We start from the raw sequence: 13,363 nt of genomic DNA, 5'->3' as shown, positions 1-13,363 counted from the left end.
CTTGCCGCGCGCCAGCCTAAAATAGGAGCTGGCCCCTTAAGGAGGCAGAGCCTCAGAAAAGGAGGAGGAGGAAGAGGCAGAGCGGAGGAGGACTCTGGGCCAGAGGGAGGGGAAAGGGCTCTTTGTCTTGCCCTACCCTCCCTTCAAGATGAGGCCTCTGCACTTGCAGGGCCGCGCACAGGGCTAATGAGGAGGACCTCCTCCTCAGAGTCTGGGGCTGAACAGCCCGCCCCTTCTCCAGGCTGGAGCCTGTGAGGGCTGGCAGGGGGCTGGGCTGTTCCAGCCCCAGTCTGCCCCCATTGGCCAGCCAGGCTCCGAAGGAGGAGCTCCTCCTCTGTTGGGCCGGGCTGCAGCCAGAGGGGAAGGAAAGGGCCATTTCCTTTGCCCTTTTTTGGCACCAAGGAGGAGGAGGAAGAGGAGGAAGAGGAGGAGGTGGGTGCCCATTTACAGTATTTATTTTGGTTAAGTGTGCTGTTTTTAAAGTGTTTTCCCCCAGTATTTAATTTAAATTAAATGTATTTTTAAAGTGTATTTTTCCAGTATTTATTTTAATTAAATGTATTTTTAAAGTGTATTTTTCCCAGTATTTATTTTAATTAAATGTATTTTTAAAGTGTATTTTCCCCAGTATTTATTTTAATTAAATGTATTTTTAAAGTGTATTTTTGCAATATTTATTTTTCTTAAGTGTATTTTTAAAGTGTATTTTGATCATGCCTAAGAAACATGTATTTATATTTACATTTTTTAAAAATCATCAATTTTTTCACGTGTCCTCCATTTTTAAAAAATGTGCCCTACATTTGAAAATGTTGTCCGAGGAAAGGCTCTTTCCCCAGCCAAGCCGCCTCCCTGGCCGGCAGAGGTGGCCAGGCAGGGGAAAAGGCCCCCGCTGCCTGGCGTCCGTCGCGGGGGGGGGGAATCTCGGGGGGAAGGGCCAAACCAGGGCTGGACCGTGTGGACCGCCCCAAACTGGGAAATTATGGCGGGATACAGACAGGCAGGGGAAGACGTCTTGGAGGTGTATTCTGCTGAATACGAAGCCTCCAGACCGCCCGCCCCGAGGGCGTGGCTAAGGTGGATGGGGCTTCCACATGGGGGGCAGTGAAGACGCCTCACCTGGGGCCGTTTCTGACCCGCAGTTTCCAAACCGCCACCTTGGAGGACGCTGGAAAGAGAGAGGCAGCTTCTGCACGGCCGGCTGGCGGATGCGCAGCTGCGCAGCTGCGGCGCTCAGCAGCGGCGGCAGAAAGCTTATGTGCACATTTAAAGCGCTCAAGCCCCTTTAAAACTTTTTCCCCGCCCTGCCCAAGAACAATAGTGGTCTCCTGCCAGCTGGTGATCAGCTGGTGTTGGCATCCTTGTCTGCTTGCACGTTGCCAATGTCACCAGCATCATGGATGCCTCCTCTCCTTTGGTCCCCGTGCTCTTGCTGAATCTGCAATGCACAGCCACAGCTGTCGCCGCTGCCACCGCTGTCCCCCTGCCATCCCCCATCACCTCCCTTGTACATATGTAAATATTTAAAGTTTTAGGGGTTTTTTATTGTTAGGTGAAAATGGCACAGGAATGTGTGTAGGGGTTCACTTTAAATTCCAAACTTTCCCCAATTCTAGCAGCGCATGCGTACATGTTGCTCTAGGGTTAGGGTTAGGAGCATTAAAATAGAGTGCAGCTGTGCTGCAGCTTCCACATCTGCATGGCATCTGACGCTCTAATTAGAGCCTCGGTGCAAACTGCGCATGTTCCAGGACCCCGACTCATTATGCGACGCAGCTGACTCGGAGCTTTTAAATGGGCAACTTAAATTAGCAGCGTAACAATTCTGGCGTACCAGTGCAGCAGCTTATAGACGGAGCTGCACAGTTGCGCAGTATACAGAAAAGAAGCGGGAAAAGCAGCACCTTTTTAATGCCGCTTCTTCCCACTTGGGGCGTGCGGGCGGCGTGTTCATGGCAGCATTCAGGTAAGGGCCGTCTGAAGGCTCTACCTTCATGACGTCATGAACACACCCCTTTTTGCCCGTCTGTATCCCGCCAAGGGCAACCTTACCTTTCTTCTTCTCCAGAAGGCTAAAGAGTTTCATTACAACTGCAATCAGTGTTACAACTAGGAGGAGTATTAAGACACAGATCACATAATCTCGGACGGAATCTGTCCCCTCTGCATTAATAGTAACAATGTTCCCATGAAACAAGACATAGCAGTGTGTTGACTGGTCTGCCATGGTTGCACTGAACATTAAACTGTAAAGAAACCCTGAAAAAAGCTGATGTTTGTGACGTCATTGGCAACAGAATTGTCATGTTCAGTATGCATAGCCATGTTAAATCATGCTAAGTGTTAAACTCAAGGGGTTTGATTATGGAATAAGCCTCTGAAATATGCAAGAGGCCATGTTAAGTAAAGCCACGTGAAGTGCCCAAATGTGCTGTTGTGTATGTTTTGGAATGGAGGGGGGTGGTTTGGGCAGAAAAGGAAGTCCATTTCTGCCATCCGTCTAGGAATAATGCCCAAATGTCCTCCATTTTGATGATGCCTAAGAAACATGCATTTATATTTTTAAAAAGCATCAATTTTTTCGCATGTCCTCAATTTTTATAAAATGTGTCCTACATTTGAAAAGGTTGTCCTACATTTGTCCCGGTTTGGAGGTCCTGACTTATGGCAACCCTAATTATAAAGCCCAGAATTCCCAATCTCATGTTTTCAAGGAAAGGCAAATGAGGATTGTGGAAAACTTGGTGGGTAAGGTTATATATCCCAAACTAGTTTAACTGTTTTCCCTCACAGCTAAGGATGCTCAATGGATTTGTTCAGTCTGCACTTTGAAGTACAATGACCTGCTCCAAACCTTTCCCTCACAGCTAAGGATGCTCAATGGATTTGTTCAGTCTGCACTTTGAAGTACAGTGACCTGCTCCAAACCTTCTGGAGCAATGTACCAAATGGAACACAGTTATCCTCTGTATTTTGCACTTCTCTGAGTTTTGCAATTCTGTCCTTGGATCAAAATGTATACCAAAATATTAATAAAAAGTGTACCTTAAGATAATGGATGTTGTAAAATGCATTTCAATAATTTAGAACTGTGAATGTTACAAGCAAATAAATTTAACATTCATATTTTGTTCAGATTAACAAAATCCTATCATAAACTAAGTTGCTTCAAATTCAGTGCCCCAGTTTGGATGTACAGTAATGGCAAGTTATGGTTAATCAATCTGGGTTGTCCCTAATTTAGCACGAGTAAGAAGGCAGAGGCACCAGATCCCATCTGATCATGGAAGCTAAGCAGTGCCAGGCCTGGTTAGTACTTGGATGGGAGACTGCTAATGAATACCAGGTGCTAGAGGCTGTATTTCAGAGGATGGAACTGGCAGAACCATCTCTGAGTATTTCTTGCCTAAGAAAACCCTATGAAATTCCTATGGTTGCCATAACTCAATGGGCAACTTGAAGGTACTTACACACACACACACACACACACACAGAGAGAGAGAGAGAGAGAGAGAGAGTTGTAGCACTCTCAAGAGATGTCCCCGGGTGTGCAGAATGCAAGTATATACAGTATTTCAAAATTACCTTCTATTGGGACAGTATGTAGGATTGTCCTTGATAAATATGTTCCACATTTAGTGTTTTGCTACTTTTCAGATCATCAAATTGATTAATAAGATCATGAGAATCCACACAATGGATTCACATTTTGTTTCTAGCAAAGATTTCCAAAATTCCAGGGCAAGATATCACATTATTTTCAAAGAGCCCAGAACAGAGAGCAAGATCTCATAGTGACACGTCAGAATTAAAATGAAAGGTATACAATGCAGACACAGAGTTTGGAACAGAGTTGTGAATAAATTTCACTGAATTATTTGTTCTCAATAATTCTAGTTGTCTCAACACATTGAGCAGAATGTCAAGGGCATGCTAATCCCCACAAGATTTCTTTCCTCCAGTGTCAAAACAAGTGGATTTTTCCCCTGTGAAGGTTTCTGCAAGTTGTGTTGTGTCTCCCTTTGTAGAGTAAAATGTACACAGACAACAAGCACAGGATGATAGGACCAATAGATGAAAAAGATACAAAGAACATTTCCAATGTTTCTCATTTTTTAAAGTCCATGCAAAATGGCAGCAGCTATTGTAGATTAGCTATACAAATTGTGCTAAAAAGCCTCCCTTGAGACAGACAGATATTGTATCACAGATGAGGGTAAAACCTTGTTTGGAAACAGTCTCTTTTGCAGTACACTCACCATGGACACTATTAATCCCCTCCAAAATGCAACTTTTTCAAGTTGTGGATAATCTGCATAATGTCACGTCAGAAATAACCATAATCCTAGAAACTATCTGAAGACTAACCGCTGTTGAATTAAACGTTCTCACGACCCTAGAGCCAGTGTTACAGGGTGCTGCCCTGCTCCACTCTGGGTACGTGAAGTTCAGTTTTGCATTTATGTTCTGCCAAACTTCATGCATATATCCAATACACAGAATTATTTTTAGCAGCAGGCAGCCAGATTTCACATACACTTGACCTGTCTGAAGCTGACCACGGTCACTTGCTTCAGGGGCTGATTGTACATTAAACATAAATATGTGTAACTGAGCTCTGGAGTCAGATTATTTAAAGAATGAAAAGAAACTGTGGAAAGCAACAACTGAGAGCAGAGAAGCAGTGGAGGAAGGAAGAGAACTTAACCTTTCACACCCCTAGTTTTAATGCTCCAAATTGTCTTCCTCAACTAAAGTCAGCCCTCCATATGGATTCAAGCATCCCCGGCTTGAAAATATTTGGGGGGGGGGGGGATTAAATCCTGAAAAACAAACCATGATTTTGCCATTTTAAATAAGGGACACCATTTTACTATCCATTGTATTTAATGGAACCTGAACATCCAGATCCTGGAACCAAACCCCAGAGGATTACAAGGGCCCACTGTAATTCCCATATTCCTCTGTCCAAAACTATTTTTTCCAGGTGTTTGAAATAATCTCTGCAGCAGGCGTGGGAAACATATGGCCCCAGGGCTGCATATGGTCCCTCAAAGCTTTTCTGATAGCTCTCAACCAGAGTGACTACTACTACTACTACTACTACTACTAATAATAATAATAATATGGTTTATTTATATTTCCCACATATCCCTGCAGATTGGGTGGGATTACAACATAGATAAAGTTACAAAATACAATAAAAATACATTAAACCCCGAACTCTCCTCCCAATAAAATTAATAGAAAAATCAACAGTTAAAATAAACACATCAAAAGACGGCTCGACAATAATTAGATGGAGTGGGCCATTAAAAATAGATGGGGCTCTCCTTCTCCAGGAGGTCAGTCTGGGAATGCTTGGACTAGACACCCCTCTTTTCTAGGACATGTCAACTTTCTATCCTGGAAAAATTCCAAAATGTCCTCCATTTTGAGCACGACTAAGAAGATCACCAAGTAACACCAGATTTGCTATTTTCCTTTCAGAAATTTGTCTGCTTGGCTACCTGTCCTCACTGCAAATAGGAGGACAGGATGGATCCTTCTTTAAAGTTCTTTTTGAGCAGCAACCACCATCAATAAATCCAACTTTCTTGCAGTAACATGGATAAGATTCTCAGTAGTTTACTGTGTATTCATTATATTAAAAAAAGGCAAGCTTGTGCAATCAGCTTTAGAATTATTCCATGTTAGGAGGCTGCCACAATTCCTATATGGGCCCATGTTATGGGCTGTGATAGCGTCCCATATAACAATTGTGGCAGCATCCTAATGCGGTGTAATTCTAAAACTGATTGCACAAGCTTGCCTCCTTTAATATGATGATGGGCTGTGACAGGGCCTAAATACCTTTAAGGCACAAGACCCTGTCTGATCTTGGAAGTTAAGCAATGTTGGCCCTGGTTAGTACTTGACTGAGAGACTGTTAAGGAATACTAGGTAACATTGCCTATACTTCAAAGGAAAGAACTAGCAAAACAATTTCTGATTATTTCTTGCCTAAGAAAAGTCTCTCAAATTTATGGGATCACAGGTGACTTGAAGGCAACCCACTCATGTGCACACATGATGGGCTATGGTCAAATTAGATCCATTCATAAGAGCCTAACTTAAAAAAAAATCTGTCCCATTTGCCACTAAAATGTCAATGATTTGTGCTGAACCAGGACAACTATTGGTAAAGTTCTTAAAGCTTGCTATGTTCTATTGGCTAAAAGTGATATTTAAATAAACACCAGAAATTATACTGTCTGTGGTGCAAGAAATGGGACCTGCCTCCTGGAAACAAAAGATCCTTTCTGTCATTTGCAAACAGGGGGTTTCATTCCCTTCCTTATTGGCTTTGGACTATGACATGACAAATATAACCTTGCTACAATGCCTTAAAAGATACTGAATTCCAGCCCTGAATGTCTGATATAGCAAGCTGCTTATAGAACAAATTATATGTGCGTTTAATCTTCCAAAATATCTGATTGATCCACCCACCACTAAAATGAGATTGGCAAGGCTAAATGTCCTTACCCTAACAGATTTGACAGAGTACATCCAGAACACTCCTAAGGAAACTAGAGTCTGCTTTTGTAACTCTTTAATTATGTAGGCTATTGCTCATTTTGTTTTACAGTGAAACGATTATTCTGATATTAGCTGTGATATTATTCTGATTTATTTTGATAAAAGCTGTGCTTTCTATTGTAATAAACATGAAACTTGTAGAACCATTCTTGGCTTTAGCCTTATGCTTATGTGCAAAGACCAAAGGTGCTATTTGTAATATATCATAGCTGTATGCTAATTACAATAAAAATTTGACAGTCTGACTTTATGAGGGAAAAGAAATAGTCCTCTCAAAACCAATAAAGATTTCCATTATACACAGATGCAAGGATTAAATATTGTTTGAGTACTATAGTAATATTTTTTAAAAATCAAAAAGAGGGAAGGAGGAAGCACAGAGCATTTTGTTGAAGAGTTTTAAAAATTAAACCCTCACTGCCATCAATAAACCCAACTTTCTTATAATAGCACTACACAGAAAGAAAACAAAAAAGATCTTAGATGTGGTAAAAGAGCTGTGCTCACTCCCAGTTATAAATCTTAAAGAAACAAAGGAACTACAGGGAGATCATTCATATCAGAGACTATACTGTTGTGTTGTACTTTTTTGGGGGAAACACAGTTTATTCTTGTTCCCTCGCCACCACATTGACAGCCAGTAGCTTCTGCATTTGTAAAATGGTGAACTTGCTTCTAATCTGTTTTAATCTGAATGTGAAATGAACTAAGGTGCTGAACAGATCTGGGGGACAGGGTTCAGCACTTTGGAGAGTCCAAGAGTTTTAACAACAGCTGACTCTCCACACTTTCAGCTTTAACTTTTGCAGATTTAATTAATATGTTTTCTCTATTAACCTCTAGGCCCACCTGCATGATTTTACCAGAAGTTAACAACAGAGTCACACTGGAAGACCTAGAAACCACTAGTGAAAACACTTTTCTAAGCATTTGTAGGTCCTTTGGTGCAATACTATGGTCAGCTTCCGCTGGATGTTGGCCCTGGTGTTGCACTGGAGCACCTACAGATTTCTAGAGAGATGTTCTCTTAGGTTAAAACAAAGTGGTTTTTTATTTGCACTTTTCCACACATTAACAAGATTCCTCTACTCCTAACCCCAGTGAATGTGGAGGCTCACTGTAAAATCCAGGACAGATTTATTGTCCCCCTCGCATGGAGACCACCAGTCAATATTGCCTCTCTCCCCCTCCTCCCAGCTGGAGAAACTTTTTCAAAATAAAGACGGTATATCAACAGTGACACAGGAATGCCCCGTAAAAAATGAATAAATGAAATACAGCTACTCTATACCACATCTGGAAGTACTCTTTTTTCTTCATTAAAGCAGGTCTAGCTTTAATCTCAGCACCATTTCATGTACGTTAAAAAGTATGAGCAAGCAATTCTATTTGTAATTACAGTCTTCTCTGAAAATCCCTGAACTGCACCATCACCTGTGTAATGTAACAGGTTTTGGGAACTGGCTCAGATGAACTGGGTTATTGTGTTGTTTTATCTATTTATTTATTGGAACGCTTCACGAATTTGCATGTCATCCTTGCACAGGAGCCATGCTAATCTTCTCTGTATCTTTCCAATTTTGGTATATGCGCTGCCGAAGTGAGCACATTGTGTTGTTTTATTTTAACCATTGGTTAGGTGGGTGGACGTTTCTATAATGGTGCCCTTTTTGTAGCTTGACCTTTCCAGCAATGCAATTCATTCAGGAATTACATTGCTAATGCGTGAAGATTCCCTTCATGCATTGCTTTGTAATAAAAACCTTTGGATTTTTCACAAGCACCCTGTGAATCAGACTACAGTGTATTTTTGGGAGCACCCATACCGGAAATGTACGAAATTCAGTTTTGACTCTTCTCTCAGCTCAAGATAATTAGTCGGAATTTCCTCTGTCCCAGGGGTTGTTTTCATGCTGCTGCCTCTCCTCCACTGATTCTGGAAGATGCTAATACATTTTCTGTTAGCTATGCCACTTGCAGCTGGCTAAAGACAAACCAACAGCAGCATAGTTGGATGTGAGACTCTTAGCAGCTCCCAAGGTCACTTGTAAACCAAGCTCTCTGATGCTGATACACTCTCAATACTTGACCTCAGCTGTTCTGTTGGAAGATTAATTTTGTTTTTCTAGTTAGACAGGACTATTTATCAAAAACATCTTTATTTCTTTCCCCAGGGTTCTGGAAGACATTTGTTCTGTCTTACAGATCCTACAATGGCTTTTAGTAAAACAGGTTTACTGCATGAGAACTGTAAGGAAAAGTTACCAAGAGGATTCTGGCATATAGAGGAAAAACATATTAATTATCCTGATGAAGGAGCCCATGGAGCTTTGAAAGCTTGCAACAAGTATATTGTGCACTTCAGTTGGCCAATAAAGCTATCACTGATGGATTTTTCTTTGGATTTGTTAAACAGCCATCACAGCTACCACTGCATGTTTTCTGTATGTATGTTAGTATGTGTTTATCAATGTTTATAAGTATAGATAATAATTGGATGTTTGTTTTATTCCTTTTTCTCTTTTCTGTGCTAGTGCGTATCTATCTTTGTTTTTAACAATCACGTTTCAACAAAAATAATAAAAAAATAATAAAACAAAAATAAAAACATTTCACAAAAGTTAAAAAATAAATAAACTACAACTCCATTATAAAAAGGCACGTGGTTAAAATATTTTAAAATAGATTTAAATTGTAGATTTAGATTGCAAATCAGTACAAATCAGACAGTAACTGAATTGATACAAGAGAAAAACACAGCATACCACTTTCAAATCTCCTGCTATGATTAAGGGGCTCAACAGACTGCCCTTTTAGTGCCAGATTGGGGCCGTGGCAACCACATGCTGTGGCCCCGATCTGGCCTTTCGTCAGCAGAAAAAGGAGCCACAAATAATGCCTCCTTTCTGCACTGCAGAAAGAGTGCCATAGCTGCAGGTGCTGCAGCTTTTCTGCCTTCTTTGGTGCTACATCATCTGGACGCAACATCAGGAGTGCTGTGACGCTACCTGCCATGTGGTGCGGTGCATGGTATCATGATGGCATGAGGCGGAGTCCAGGCGTATGGCATGCGGATGCCACACCTCCACTCTGCCCCAATGCTGGCCTTAATGTCCAGTCTATACAGCCCCTAAAAGACAAAGGCCTGCCTAAATAGAAAGGTCTTAGCATGACAGCAGAAAGACAACAAGGAGGGAAACTGCCAGATCTCCCAAGGAAGCGAGTTTCACAGCCTGGGAGGAGCCATGAGAAGGCTTTCTTCTGTGTCCTCCTCAGGCTAGCCTGTGATGATAGTGGGAGTGGGACTGAAATAAAGCCCTCCCCTGAATATCTTAACGGTCAAGCCAGCTCGTATCAGGAGAGATGATCTTTCAGATAGTCTGGACCCAAGGTGTGTATGGCTCTAAAGGTCATCCCGAGCACTTTGAACTCTGCAATGGGCTGGTAACCAGTGGAGCTGTTGCAACAGGGGAGTTATATGATCCTGTTAACCACCAACAGTGAGTAGCCTGGTGGCAGCATTTTGAACCCAGTGACATTTCTGAACAATTTTTAAAGGCAGCCTCACTTAGAGTGCATTGCAGTAATACATCTCATACACACCCAGCAGCAGCAATGACAATTTTAGGATTTTATTTATTTATTTAAAATTATCCTTATAAACAAGGTGCAAATTGCCTGCAATCTTTCAAATTGTTTTGTCTTGTAGAAAACTGTATGGGGACTTGCAAAAACTTCCAATTCAATTTTCTCAATGTTTAAAAACGCTTGGAGAGGGGAAAGTGGTCTCCAGACCAAACAGCTTGCCCTCCCTGGTCTAGACCTTCCTAACATGTCAAAATCATTGTTTTGATACTACTTGTGACAAATTGTTCGCTATGATTTGGCACTTTTTTAATCAAAGAAACAAACTTCAATAAATTCTCGCCCATCCCTAGCCCTGAGCCAGACATAAGTAATTTAGCAGCTGATCAATTATGCTGGTAGCGATATACAGGCTAATAAGTCTGCCACCTGTTGCTGGACCACTGCCAAAAAGCATTGTGATGTTCAGCAACCATGTTCTTCACTGTTAAGGGCTACCCAAACTTTATTATATCCATCAAAATATTTTGAATCTACAAGGTTACTGATGGTATTGGGAACAAGAAGAACAGCCAAAACCTTTATATGAGGAATATGGTAGAACTAAATGAAAGCTTCTTAGGCATACATCCTTTTTAAACTCAGTGACACAGAATGTTTGTATGGTACTATGGCTTGAAACAATATATGCAAGAGTATAGCTTCATCAGAATAAACATTCCACTGAATTAAAAAAAAACACCACAGTGCTTACATCTGACAAAGAGACTAATTGCACATATTGATATTCTCCCTTTTGTGTACTTATACATTTAAATATAATAAAAACATAACAAATACACACTTGAGACATTCTCAGCCATTTTCGCAATTGCAATTTCTCTCCAAATCTTCTTCGTCTGAATCTTTTCAAGTGCACGGTTCAAAAATTTACGGTCAGCTTACTTTGTTTATATACTTATGTTTGGTTTACTTTGGAAAAAAACTTCTAGATGAAAAATATCTATCTATTCTTCCTTCCCTTCCTTCTTTCATTTAAATATTTTTATCACGAGGAGGAGAGGGATTCTTTGCCCTAAATCCTTTCTCCAGAACTGGTTTTTGAAAATAAAAACAAAAATCAGCACTTAGATTTTTTTACATATATAGATGAGTTTAATCTGAGGTCGGTCCCTAAAAATGAGCTGGATGGTCTCACATGCTGCATAGGCTCACAGTCCTCCCAAAGATCATGTTCTTTATTTATATAATGTTTAATTTGTTTGTCAATGAAGTGGAATTCCAAAGTTTAGTACATCTAAAATTGAGCAAAATACAAAACAACAACAGCACAGATATAATTTATAGAAGTATAATAAGCAGAGACGTTAAAGTTACAAAAACCAGAACTCACAGAAGCGTTTTAGCAGTCCTCTTAAAAAGAACCTGGTCCCAGGCTGCTTGCACCAAATGGATTCTAAGGACTTTGGCATAAGCAGCTTTTAAACTGCCATAAAAGTTGGATAAAAATGCTTTTGGCAATAACTATCACACAGCAGTGTTTCACTCTCATCGATGCCTTGTCCTACAGGCATGGTTAGCCTGTACTTTGACACTGACAGGGGAAAACCATCAATAAGCTCCCAATTGCACTGATATAGCACTAATCCTCAGGTGCAGTAATTTATTCCTACGGTAGTTCCAGGATTGGAAAGTCATGTGGTGTCAGTGTCTCCTCTTCTCCTCCATCTCCCTTCCCTTCAATTTCCAGAACAACCTGTTATGGTGTTTTTAAACACGTTTTAAATTTCTTTGTTGTTGCTAAACTCCAGAATTGTGTTAAAAAACAAATCACACACACACAAACAAAAAGTATGCTGGGTAGGGCACAGGGCAGGGAAGTAGGGTTAAGGATGAGGGCGGAAGAGAGCACATGACACTAGAAACAGCCCAGTTGCACTATTAAAGGGATGTTTATAAGGGGGTGCCCCCAAACTGGTATGTATGCACTTCCTTTCATTAATGCAATTGTGGCAAGAATGGGCATCATGTGATAAAGCCCTAAAACTTCACAGGCCACTACCAATAAGCGTGATTAGCAGTGACCTGCAACCTTGCAGAATTTCAAACTGTAAGAACATTTTCACCCTCTAATATAAGTTCTCCTACTTGGGGACAGGAATATTGTCGTTTTTGTAAAGTACATGGGATGTGGGAAGATGTAGCATTGGAAAATAGCAGATGTTCAAGCTTTTCAATTTCTGCTACTATATGTTCCATGTCTATCATCCACCCAGGCCCACTGTGCTTTCTTTGACTTTGGCGCAACTTGGGCAGAAAATAGAAACAGCTTATGTTGTCTTTCATTCAGCACAGCTTTCTAGCTGTGCATCTACTCTTTTGAAATTGTGCATCTTTCTTGCCTCAAGATAAATCTATGCTGTTCTCAAAGAAATTGTCAAAATACCCACAAAAGGGGAGAAAAGAAAGAGAACCTCTTCTTCTACCCAAAATAGAAACCCCAGGGATAAATTTGCAGCAGTTCCTTGTGTGGCCTTCAAAGCCGGAGACACCATACCCATCTTTTCCCTATAAAGAGGAAAACATTGTTCTGAGGTTTCCAAAATGGCTTTCTTCCAGTAAATAAACCACAATCTCAATTGAGATACCTGGATAAAGGGAGAGATTCTCAGACCTCTCTTTCTAGACACATATAAGCAATCAGAAGATCCCAGCAAGCAGGGTGAGGGGATTTAAACCTCCGCATCTTTGCATTCTGCAGTGCAAGTCAGTTTCTCTCTCTTTCTCTGTCCCTATGTAGCCCTTGACCTGACAGCTGACACCAAATGTGACCCTTGGGGCTTAAATGATCATGCATCCCTGCTATAAAAATATTATATAAACCAGTGATGGTGAACCTTTTACAGACCGAGTGCCCAAACTTCAACCCAGCACCCACTTATTTATTGCAAAGTGCCACGTCCCTCTGGCTTTCTAGTAAGAGACTCTGGCAAACTCTGTGCTAGGGCAATAGCATGTGTGCCCACAGAGAGGGCTCTGAGTGCCACCTCTGGCACACGTGCCATAGGTTCGCCATCACTGATATAAACCCTTAAACCCCAAGGGTTAAACTTAAAACCTATACAACAGGTGTGGGGAACCTAGACCTTCCTGATGGCTTGGATTGCAGTACCCATAATTCTTTACCACTGGTTGG

General features: G+C 41.1%; 1 protein-coding gene and 1 non-coding gene across 3 annotated transcripts in view; both read right to left on the bottom strand.

Moving 5' to 3' along the window:
* The window catches only part of EVL (Enah/Vasp-like), a 188,087-nt gene that overhangs the window by 37,817 nt on the left and 136,907 nt on the right, over positions 1-13,363 (bottom strand). The gene's annotated exons all lie outside the window — the stretch shown is intronic.
* On the bottom strand, positions 8,084-8,190 carry LOC149315115 (U6 spliceosomal RNA). The gene has a single exon (XR_016281200.1). It is a non-coding gene; the product is annotated as a U6 spliceosomal RNA (small nuclear RNA).

The sequence above is a fragment of the Sceloporus occidentalis genome, unplaced genomic scaffold (genome assembly GCF_023333645.1).
Source record: "Sceloporus occidentalis isolate IW3139 unplaced genomic scaffold, rSceOcc1.0.p SCAF_4, whole genome shotgun sequence".
Taxonomy (NCBI): domain Eukaryota; kingdom Metazoa; phylum Chordata; class Lepidosauria; order Squamata; family Phrynosomatidae; genus Sceloporus; species Sceloporus occidentalis.
Note: the sequence above shows the minus strand (reverse complement) of the source record. Positions and strands in the feature narration are given on the sequence as shown.